This window comes from Crocuta crocuta, unplaced genomic scaffold (genome assembly GCF_008692635.1).
Source record: "Crocuta crocuta isolate KB4526 unplaced genomic scaffold, BGI_CrCroc_1.0 scaffold271, whole genome shotgun sequence".
NCBI classification, from domain to species: domain Eukaryota; kingdom Metazoa; phylum Chordata; class Mammalia; order Carnivora; family Hyaenidae; genus Crocuta; species Crocuta crocuta.
Genome location: NW_027527824.1, coordinates 2,876,782 through 2,884,382, shown reverse-complemented (window position 1 = coordinate 2,884,382; position 7,601 = coordinate 2,876,782). Strand labels below are relative to the sequence as shown.

Genomic DNA, 7,601 nt, shown 5'->3' with positions numbered 1-7,601 from the left:
CTACTTTCCGCAAACACCCTTCCTTACACTGGCGGCTGAGATGAGGATAGATGAGAGTAGCTAAAACATAACCCACAAACAAGGGCTGACACATTTAGGGCCTCCATGGTGTTTACACATTCAGCATCAAGTCAAAACGGTTTCCACAAACAACTTAATAACCAGCTCAAAAACATTGGTCCTCTTGTGACTCCAAGCCTATCTATATACAACTTAACCTATGTCCTAACCTTAGCGTTATTAACTTAGAACAAATATGTATGTCATCCTGTCTTTCACTAAGAACATCCTGCTATTTCCTTTGTAAGATTTACTCAACCTCACTGTGATTGAGTAATTCTGCAAGAATATTTCTGAAAAACTTGTTCTTGTACACTTTTCAAAATATTTTATCACAAAGAGCTTTCCATTGTAAACATTCCTTTTTCTGATCTCGTGTTGTCATTGGACCTTTAAATAAAGACCCCAAAACCAACAGGACAGAGACACCTGCCTGGTGATCAGAAAGAATCTCAGGGCTCTCTCTCACTCTCTCGCCGACACCGTCCATCCTTCAGGGACCCCTGGACCTGCTGGAGCGGGCCTCCGGCAGTGAGGCAAGGTAATTTTTAAGAACAGTCCTGGAAGCCACGCCAAGTTTGTACTTAAACCTGTGAGCAATTAGAAATTGACATAATAAGATGTGTAAGAAGTATTTAATGGTTGTATACATAAATTCCCATGCAGTCATTAAAATAGAGTTTGTGGGGGTGCCTGGGTGACTCTGTCAGTTGAGCGTCTGACTTTGGCTCAGACAATGATCTCACAATTCGTGGGTTTAAGCAGAGCGTCAGGATTTAAGGGGTTTAAGCCTGCTTCGGATTCTGTGTCTCCCTCTCTCTCTACCTCTCCCCTGCTTGTGCTCACTCGTGCTCTCTCTCTCTGCCTCAAAAATAAACATTAAAAAATGTTTAATAGACTTTATAAAGAATATTTTGCCACTTTAAAAAATTCACATTATGTTTCATTGGGAAACAAGATCTGTATAAACTACCTAAAATTTATATTTTAACAGGAGCACTTAAAGACTGAGAGAAAAATGTACCACATTTAACAGTAGCTATTCCCAAATTTTAGCTTACAGATAGCTTCATTTTCTTCCCTTTGTTTTTCTATACATTCCATTTTTTATAATTAGTCTGTATTAATTCTATAATAAGATGATTTTAAAAGCATGCTAGAAAACAAATGTCTTATTTTTTGATGCTTATTGAGACAGAAACAGTGCATGAGTGAGGGAGGGGCAGAGAGCAAGGGAGACAGAGTCTAAAGCTGGATCCAGGTTCTAAGCTGTCAGCACAGAGCCTGACGCAGGGCTCAAACCCACAAACCATGAGATCATGACCTGAGCTAAAGTTAGACACTTAACCAACTGAGTCACCCAGGCTCCCCAACAAATGTCTTATTTTTAGAAGAGGAGCCAAGTTACTGTTAGGAATAAGCCGGCTTGGTGAATGGGTTCTGCAGGGCTGAGGCTAGGCGGCATGGGGAGCCCAGCAAGTTACCATTCTGAGCTCCAATCCTAAGCTTCCTGTCCTGTCCTCTGCATGTTCTAGATTGGGGCCACTCCACACCTAAGGCAGGAAGATGGTGGCCACAAAGAAGACGAAAAAGTTACTGGAGTTGATCAATTCTAGGCTCCAACTCGTTATGAAAAGTGGAAAGTACATGCTGGGGGACAAGCAGACTCTGAAAACGGTCAGACATGGCAAAGCGAAACTGGTCATCCTCACCTGCAACCGCCCAGCCTTGAGATCTGAAATAGACCCCTCCGCCATGTTGGCCAAAACTGGAGTCCATCACTACAGTGGCAAGAATACTGAGTTGGGCACAGCATGTGGGAAGTACTACAGAATATGCACACTGGCTCTCATTGATCCGGGTGACTCTGATGGCATTAGAAACATGTCAGAACAGAATGGTGAAAAGTAAATCACACAAAATTTTTCTTTAATAAAACTAGCCTGAGCTTGTCTTAAAAAAAAATTTAAAAATGAAGCTGAGTGTCCTTACCACTGTGGCAGCGTCGGAGACCCCACCCTCCATCCACCCATAAAGATCAACAATTAGCTGTCCACGAACAAAAATGGCTCTCATAGAGTTCAGGGTCCGCTTAAACTTCAGCAAGCAACACAATGGAACAAAAAACGTGAGAACAACCACACAGAGTTGGGGGCCCAGCATCAAGGGTTCTCTCACAGGCCAAGGGAGAGCAGGGACTATGACTAGCTCCCCTAGTCTTTTGGGGCATTGCACAAAGGACCCAGTTTGGTCTCATGCCACAGAGACTGAAAAGGCTGAGACATATAGAGGTGGCTAGGAACAAGAAAGCAGAGCTACCTGGAGTAGCCACACAGCAGAGGTGACTGTGGTTCCCAGTGACCTGCTTTGCAGAGGACAGCAGCAGCTTTTGCCACTGAAGAAACCAGTGACTGACACAGCCACTGCAGACCCCTACAGAGTTCACCACTAAGGGTTCCCCAAAAGGTTTCCCCAATCACGGAGACCAGCTACCGAATGCCCCCGTTACTGTCCCCAATCCCATTCCCTTCCAGAACTACTATCCGTGCCAGCAGCCAGCCCTGGCCTCTGTGGCTGTGAGAGTACACGACGCCAGCCTGGATGCTGGAGGATGACCCTCACCACGCTGGCTCCCCTCCACCTGTGCACCTACATGCTGCTGGCCTGATTTCCCCTGCCAGCCTCTGCCAGCACATGCTGTTACCCACAGAGAGATCCCGCAGTCACTAGAGTGAACGCCAACAGCCAGGGCCCTTGCAGCTGCTGATGGGCCTGGATCCAGCCCTGTCTCCTGGCACTGGCCTGCACTGCCGGGCTCCCCTGCAGCCAGCCCCTCTAACTATGCATGTGCGTGTCCCCAGGCTAACTCCCATCACCGGCTTGTATCCTGCTTTGCTGTGCCCACAGGGGACTCCGCAGCTATGGAGCACATGCGGACAGCTGGAGCCCCTATGGCTGCTAGTGTATTTGCAGTTGGCTATGGTACCTTGCTGCTGGCTAAGGCCACCGCCACTGTGTCTGATCCAACCCCTGACACTACAAGGCATTTGTAGGTGCTCCCCACAACTGAGTATCTGCACATCACCAGCTCTGGGCACCACTGCTGCCTACACTGGTCCCTGGCCACTGGACCTGAAGGCGCCGCTGCAGACTCCAACAGGCCTTGTAGCCATGCAATCCCTCTGCAGTCCTTGTCTAGAATCATGTAGTTGTTGTCGTGGACAGAGAAGATGGACATCACAACCACTGGACCTGGACAAGCCCCTACATGTGGTGCTCTGTACCACTAGACCCAGGGTTCCAACATGCTCCAGCTTGTCCCCACCCATAGGGAGAGTGGTCTTTCCTAACCAAAGACAGTCCATAAAGTCTGGAAGAGGTGATTGTGTCTTCAAATGTACAGATATCTATATTAGTCTAGAGGGATGGTGAAGAATCAGGGAAACATGCCACCACCAAAGAAATATCATAAATTATATATATATACAAAGTTATATATATATAGTTACCTATAATTATATATAAAGTTATATATATAAATGTATTAAATATATATCAATAGATATAAAAGGAGAAATAGACAGCAATACAGTTAAGGTAGGGAACTCAATACCCCATTTTCAACAATGGACAGAGCATCCAGACAGAAAGCTAGTAAGGAAACACTGGACTTGAACTATATTTTAAACCAAATGGATCTAACAGAAATACACAAAATATTCCATCCAAGAGCAGAATACAGATTCTTCTCAAATGCACCTGGAACATTCTCCAGATAGATCATATGCTAGACCACAAAACGAGTCTTAGCAATTTAAAAAATACCGAAATCATACCAAGTAACCTTTTCAACCACAGTGGTATGAAACTAGAAATCAATTTTTTTAAAAAGGAAAACTAGGAAATTCATAACGATGTGGAAATTAAACAACACGCTTCTGAATAACCATTGGATCAAAGAAGAAATCAACAGAGAAATAAAAAATATCTTCAAACAAACAGAAATGGAAGCAACAAAACAAAACTTATTGAGATATAGCAAAAACAGTTCTAAGAGGAAAACTTATAGTGGTAAATGCCTACATTAAGGGAAAAAAGAGAGATCTCAAATAAGCAACCTAACTTTATACCTCAACAAATCAGAAAAAGAACTAAGCCCAGAGTTCAAAATTAACAGAAAGAAGGAAATAGCAAATATCTGAGCAGAAATAAAGAAAAGAATAATAGAAAAGATCACCAAAATTAGGAGCTGGTGTTATGAAATGGTAAACAAAATGCATAAACCTTCAGCTAGACTTACCAAGGAAAAAAGAGACGACTCAAATAAATAATACTATAAATGAAAGAGGGGACATTACAACTGATACACAGAAAGATAGATAAAGGATCATAAGACAATTATGAACAATTATGCCAACAAACTGGACAATCTAAAAGAAATGAATAAATTCCCAGAAACATACAACCTACCAAGACTGAATCAGAAGAAATAGAAAATCTGAATAGACCAAGAGTGAACAAGGAGACTGAAACAGTAATCAGAAACCTCCCAACAAAGAAAAGCCCATGACCAGATGCCTTCATGGATGAATTCTATAAACATTTAAAGAATTAATATCAGTCAGTATCAAACTCTTCCAAAAATCTTACGATGTGAGAACACTTACAGATTCATTTGAAATGGCCAGCATTACCTTGATACCAACACAAGGACAGGACGAGAGAACTACAGGCTAATATCCCCAGTGGATACAGATGCAAAATTCTCAACAAAATACTAGCAAACTGAATTCAACAGCACATTAAAAGGATTATGCATCATGTCAGATGGGATTTATCCCTGGATGCAAGGATGGCTTACCATATGTAAGTAAATAAATATGATACACCATATTAATAGACTAGAATATAAAAATCATAAGGTCATCTTAAAAATGATGCACAGATGATGCAGACTATCTGCAGAAAAAGCATTTGTCAAAATTCAACATTCGTTCATGATAAAAATTCTCAATAATGTGAATATATAAGGAATGTACCTCAACATAATAAAGGCCATACATGCAAGCCCATAGTTATATCACACTCAACAGTGAAAGGCTGAAAGCTTTCCCTCTAAGATCAGGAACAAGACAAGACCCTATTTAACACAGCACTGGAAGTCCTAATGGAGTAGTTAGGCAAGAAAAACAAATAAAAGGCATCCACATCAGAAAGGAAGAAGTAAAATCGTCTCTTTTTGCTGATGACTTCATCTTGTATATAGAAAAATCCTAAAAATTTCACCAAAAATACTGTTAGAACTAAGAAATTAGTTCAATAAAGTTGCAGGATACAAAATCAAAATACAAAAGTCAAATGCATTGCTGTGCACTAACAGCAAACTATCTGAAAAATAAAGAAAACAATCCCATTTATAACAGTCTCAACAAGAATAAATGCTTAGGAATAAATTTGACCAAGGAAGTGAAAACGATGATGACACTGATCATAGCACTTGAAGAAGACACAAACAAATGAAAGGACATTCCAATTTATGGACTGGACGCACTGATACTGTTAAAGTGTTCATAATATCGAAGGCAAACTCCAAAGGTATTTTTTATAGAAATAGAAAACAAATCCTAAAATTTGAAATGTAATCCTGAAACTGTAAAAATCCTAGAGGAAAACACAAAGGTAAATCTTGATATTGGTCTTGACAAGGATTTTTCAATATGATACCAAAAACACAAGCAACAACAATAAAAAAATCAGTACGTGGGACTGCATCAAACTAAAAAGCTTTGTACGAAGGCAACCTACTGAATAGGAGAAGATATCTAAAAATGACATATTCAATAAAGGGTTAGTATCCAAAATATATAAAGAACTGATACAACCTAATACCCCCCAAAGAAATAATCCAATTAAAAGATGGGCAGGATGGGCAGAAGATATGAACAGACATTTTTCCAAAGACATCCAGATGGTCAAAAGGCACATGAAAAGATGCTCCACATCAGTCATCATCAGGGAAATGCAAATCAAAACTACAATGAGATATCACCTCATATCTGTCAGAATGGCTAAAATTAAAACACACACACACACACACACACACACACACACACATGAAACAAAAAGTTTTGGCAAGGATGTGGAGAAAAAGGAGCCCTCTTGCACAGTGTGGAAATGTAAACTGGTGCAGTCACTGTGGAAGACATTATGGAAGTTCCTCAACAAATTTAAAATAGAACTAGCCTATGATCCAGGAATTGCACTACTGGGTATTTACTCCCAAAATACAAAAACACTAATTCAAAGGGATACATGCACCCTTATGTTTATTGTAGCACTATTTAAATAGCCAAACTATGGAAGCAGCCAACTCTCCATCAATACATAAATGGATAAAGNAAAAAGACACAAACCAAGAAATAGACTCTTAACTATAGAGAACAAACTGATGGCTACCGGGGTGGGGGTGGGGGGGTGGATGCGGGGATGAAGATGACAGAGTACACTTATGATAAAATAAAATTTAAAAAATATATAAAGTTCTGCACAGCAAAAGAAATAAGAAACAAAATGATCAGGCAACCTATGGAATGGGAGAAAATATTTGCAAACCACCTCTCTGACAAGAAATTAATATCTAAAATATAAAAGGAGCTCATACAACTCAACAGCAAAACACACACACAAACACACATACAATCCAATTAAAAAATGGGCAAAGGACCTGAATAGACACTTTTAGACATAAGACATACAAGTGGCCAGTAGGCACATGAAAAGGTGCTCAGCATCACTCATCATCAGGGAAATGTGAACCAAAACTGCAATGAGAGATCACCTCACCCCTGGTAGGGTGGCTAGTATCAAAAAGACAAGAGATAACTTCAAGCAAGTGTCAGCGAGAATGTGAAGAAAAGGGAATGCTTGGTGCATTGTTGATGGGAATGCAACTTGGTGGCAATCACTATGGAAAACAGTGTGGACATTAAAATAGGAAACATTAAAAATAGGAAAAAATTAAAAAATGGAACTATCCTACGATCCAGCAATTCCACTGCTGAGTGTACAAAGGAAATGAAATAACTATCTTGAAGAAGCATCCGTACCCTTGTGCTCACTGCAGAATTACTCACAATAGCTACGGCATGAAAACCACCAAAGTGTCTGTTGATGGATTAATAAATAACACACACACACACACACACACACACACAGGAATGTTTATTCAGCCTTTAAAAAGAAGGAAATCTTGGGGCGCCCACATGGCTTAGTCGGTTAAGCGTCCGACTTTCGCTTAGGTCATGATCTCGGTTCGTGGGTTCGAGCCCCGCGTCGGGCACTGTGCTGACTGCCAGCTCAGAGCCTGGAGCCTGTTTCAGAGTCTGTGACTCCCTCTCTCTCTGACCCTCCCCTGCTCACGCTCTCTCTCTCTCTCTCTCTCTCTCTCTCCTAGAAATAAATAAAACATTAAAAAAATTCTTTTAAAAATAAATAAATAAAAAGAAGGAAATCTTGCCATTGCAATCACGTGGATGGACCTG

The 7,601-nt window shown here is 40.8% G+C and overlaps 1 pseudogene; it reads left to right on the top strand.

Annotated features, from left to right (window-relative positions):
* The first annotated feature begins 1,626 nt into the window (after nucleotides 1-1,626).
* LOC144242992 (large ribosomal subunit protein eL30 pseudogene) lies at nucleotides 1,627-1,971 on the top strand (annotated as a pseudogene).
* Nucleotides 1,972-7,601: the final 5,630 nt, after the last annotated feature.